Below are 4,555 nucleotides of genomic sequence, written 5' to 3'. Positions count from 1 at the left end.
TTTTCGTTCATCTTCCAACCAGAGGGACATGACGGTCGAACTGTAAAAAATGATTTATTGAGAATTAAGAAAGAAAAAAAACGAGATTGTCGACCAAATTAGAGTAGGAAAATTCACTTTTTAACTATGAGAGCACACTTTACAAAATATTAAATGATATGATATATATACTAACGCTAATCAAGAACGGTTACATTTTCATTAATATAACCGTATTTAGAAAAATGCCAGACCGATATCACAAAGCTACTTTGTGCTTAATATTCAAGAATTTCGTAATACTCTATGCTATAAAATTTCTTTGTGCCATTTGTGGAATGTCGTGAGGTTTAGCGAGTTTTCTATTAGTTATGGCCATCGATTTGTTTTATATTTTGCCACAAGAGCATTACAAAACCTTTTATTCGTTTGTTTTAAGAAATAAACATTACTAGCATCTAACTTTGTTTGTGTATTTAAGGATTCTGTACTCTTGCGGGACAAAACAATAGGCTAGCGGCTTATAATTAAAAAAATGTGTTACCCTCAAAGCCAGTTTTTAAACGCCCTCACAGTAAAACTACACACTTATGTCTTTTTAAATGCTATGACAATTTTATTCCATTGTGATTTAAATAAACCCCACTGTCGATTAATATATTGAAACATACTTTGACATCGGTATCCAGAGAATCCAGTTTGACAGGAACACACAAAACCATTGTTAGTTGTTGTGCACCTTCCCCCATTCAAGCATTGTCCATGGCATGGTGTGACTACAAAAGTTGAATAACAGAATCTAGGTGAAATCATTATCCCTAAACCTTGAAATATATCGCGATTATAATTGGTGTTACCTTTACATCTTGAATTTTTTTACACAGTATAACAATAATTTTGCAGTTTTGTCATGAACATTTCTAGTCATATGCCGATGTACACACAACTAGGTCTTTTTTACTATTTTTGATTGTACAAGACTTCTTCCGGTCGGTGTACATTTCATGTCATTCGAACAAGGTGAACAGTGGCATGGTGTGACTTAGAAAATAAATAAAATTATGTAAGTACAATCATTGAATCTATATCCAACAATGTATTGAGATAAGATTTATGATACATTGACTTCATTATTCAATTGCTTGATTTGTATCAGCTATTCGTGTAGGTGAAAATCTCCTGTATTTATTTTTATGAGTACGACATAGTCGGGAGATAATCAATACCTACATTTCCAAGTTTGCAGTAACTAAAAATGACGCGTGAATGTAAGTAGGAATTTTTAGTATCCTTGTCTCTTTTCACGTTCTTCTTATGTTTGACTGAAGTATTTTAAAAGTCTTGTAAAAATGTACCTTGTATTTCAATATTTACGTACCAGCAATGACTTCTTCTGATGGTTGATAGAAGTAAACACGAATTAAATTTTTTGGGGGAATAGCGGTCTTATATACTTATTTTCAATGAAAACAAAATTCATTGGGCAAAGTTAAGAAAAAGTGTATTCTTGTGCTATCTTTAATTTAAGAAAACCAAAAGTAACTTATGTTTTAATTAAACACACTTTGACATTGTTTTCCACTGTATCCAGTTGGACAGGAACAAACAAAACTGCTACCAGAAGGATTGCATGCTCCCCTATTTGAACAAGGCGAACTGTGGCATGGTGTCCCTAGAAAAAATAAGATGATATTATTGGATTGCAAACATTTAATAAAAAAAATAGGATATAAAAGAATAGTTGCTTAACACAGGATGATATGTGTTGGTTGTCTGCCTGCTTAACACAGTCAATATAGAACTTCTTGTTTTAGAAGTGTTTGCAGTTACCGCGGTTATTATTTGAAAACAAAATATAGGTCACCGATCAGTTAAAAAAGATATGTCATATTTAATGCCAAACAAATTACATTTTTGCAAAAAGGGGAGATAATTTGGAGCTTTTTCAATGATATAAACATTTTAAAAGTCATCTTGGGCCAAACCGAATCAGTGTAATAACTAAAAGTGTAATAAATAAAATTTGTAATGAAAAAAAAGGTTTAATTTTTTGTTTTGTGCAAAAGTATCTTCAACATGTTCTATGATATCATTAGTGTTTTCTTGAAGTAAAATATGCACTTCTGATGTTGGCAATGGCCACTATGAGACAAAATAAAATCTGTAATAGACAATATAATTGCAATGATAAAAATGATCAACTATTTAAGGTTACACTTTGTCAATACAGCTGCTTCACACAGCACGCCTCCTTTGGGGAGATATATAATATTTATAGATAGTTTGTTATGATAACGTACTTGTTTCCAGATATGATCTCTATGTATCTTCTAATGGGGAATGTTACCAATATACATTAACATTGTAAGCGGCTGCCTTGAATTCTAAGGTGAATTAAAGTTAAGGTATGGGTTTTACAGAATTTTATTATAAGTTTAAACTCTTAGAAATTCGGAACATAGAAGTGTTGAAAATATCTTGACCTTTGAGAAAATAGTAGTGCAAATAAGCGTTCCATTCTAGGATATAATTTGGGAATCTTCATAGTAAAAGTGGTACAGCTTAAGCCGTAAAAAGAGCTCCTATGAAAAAATGGAATTGTCCATATTTAAAGAAATGACACCTTTAAAGTAACCACCTTGACATTTGTTTCCAAAGTATCCAGGTTGACAGGAACAAACAAAAGTACTTCCGGTCGGTGTACATGTACTTCCATTAGCACAAGGTGAACTGTTGCATGGTATGACTATGAAAATAGAATAACATTATTAAAGTACAATCATTGTATATATATCCTACAATATATTGACATAAAATTGTTTAATCGTGATAAAATCCGTACCGCCATTTCCAAGTTTGCAGTTACAAAAAATGACGCATGAATGTAACTAGGAATGTTTAATATCCTTATCTCTTCACTTTCTTTTTGCGTTTGATTGAAATATTTTTAAAGTCTTTTATTTGTAACTTGTATTAATATTTCAATATTTACGTACCGGCAGTAGCTTTTTACGATAATTTTTATTTGCAGACACAAATAAAACAAATATAGTATTAGATAGCAGTCTTATATTTCTTTCCAATGAAAACATTATTCATTGTGCTGTCTTTAATTTAAAAAACAAAAGAAGTAAACCTATATTCTAATCCAACACACTTTGACATTGTTTTCCACTGTATCCAGTTGTGCAGGAACAAACATTACTACTACCAGTTGTCTTGCATGTTCCCCTGTTTAAGCAAGGCGAACTGTGGCATTGTGTCCCTAGAAAAAATAAAATAATATTACTGTAGTGCAAACATTATATCAAAATCGTAGGATATATCAGGATTATATGTGTTAGTTCCGTGTCTGCTAAATAAAGACAACAGTAGTATACCGCTGTTCAAAACTCATAAATCCATGGACAAAAAACAAAATCGGGGCAACAAACCAAAACTGAGGGAAACGCATTAAATATAAGAGGAGAACAACGACACATCACCGAAACGCAACAGCACACAGAAACGGACCAAGCAACAGACAATACACCACGAGAATAACAAATATAACATCAAAACCAAATACATGAATATGGGATAGACAAGTACCGTGCCACGTCTTATCTCAAAAATAAGAGAAAACAGAAACGAACAATATTATAACAATGGCCATCTTCCTGACTTGGTACAGGACACTTTTAAAGGGGAATAAAAGTGGTGGGTTGAACCTGGTTTTAAGGCATGCCAAACCTCGCACTTTAATGGCACAGTTAAATATAACATTGAAATGAAAACAAAAAATTACAGGACTACAATACAAATAAAAAGCAGAACATATTAGACAAAGAAAAGCATGATTAATAGATAACAAAAAGCATCAGGTTTAAAATTCAATACGCCAAAAACGCGTCTAGTCCACACGAGACTCACCAGTGACGAAAAAAATACAACATTTTACAGCACTGAAGATCAAAAGTTGAAAAGGTTTTGCCAAATACGGCATTGTTTGTATGCCCAGGATAAGAACATTCATATTATATAAAACAATTCACACTATTGCAAACAGTAAATTTTAACAAATGAATATGAAAGAGATATACATAATGAAACTGAAGTAAAAACTAAACACAGTCTAGATAGAACTACTTGTTTGAGAAATGTTTGCAGTTACCGTGGTTAGTAAACGCCGTGCATAAAAGTACCTACAACATGGTCTATAATTTCATTAGTGTTTTCTTGAAGTAAAATATGAAATTCCGATTTTGACAAAACTTTTTGTCATCATAATGATTTTTTCTTTCTATCAGACAAATCAAATCTTTATTTGTCAATCTAATTGCAATGATAATAATTATCAAATACTAAAGGTTGCACTTTGTAAATACGGCTGTTTCTCAAACCATGCCTTTTATTGGGAGATATACAATATTCGTAGACAGTTTGTTTTGATCATCTATATTTTAATCAAACACACTTTGACAAAACTACTACCTGCATAGTCCTCCATTCAAACAAAGTGAATGTGAAATGATGTTCCTATATAAAATAAATAATTTATTTGGATCAAATCATTAGATCAAAATCTTAGGATATA

The 4,555-nt window shown here is 31.7% G+C and overlaps 1 long non-coding RNA gene across 1 annotated transcript; it reads right to left on the bottom strand.

Moving 5' to 3' along the window:
• Nucleotides 1-987: 987 nt before the first annotated feature.
• LOC134690742 (uncharacterized) lies at nucleotides 988-2,709 on the bottom strand. Its single transcript, XR_010102005.1, has 3 exons — nucleotides 2,618-2,709; nucleotides 1,544-1,651; nucleotides 988-1,020 (listed from the first exon to the last, which is right to left on the bottom strand). It is a non-coding gene; the product is annotated as an uncharacterized LOC134690742 (long non-coding RNA).
• Nucleotides 2,710-4,555: the final 1,846 nt, after the last annotated feature.

The sequence above is a fragment of the Mytilus trossulus genome, chromosome 11 (genome assembly GCF_036588685.1).
Source record: "Mytilus trossulus isolate FHL-02 chromosome 11, PNRI_Mtr1.1.1.hap1, whole genome shotgun sequence".
Classification (NCBI taxonomy): Eukaryota; Metazoa; Mollusca; class Bivalvia; order Mytilida; family Mytilidae; genus Mytilus; species Mytilus trossulus.
This window is presented reverse-complemented; position numbering and strand designations above follow the sequence as displayed.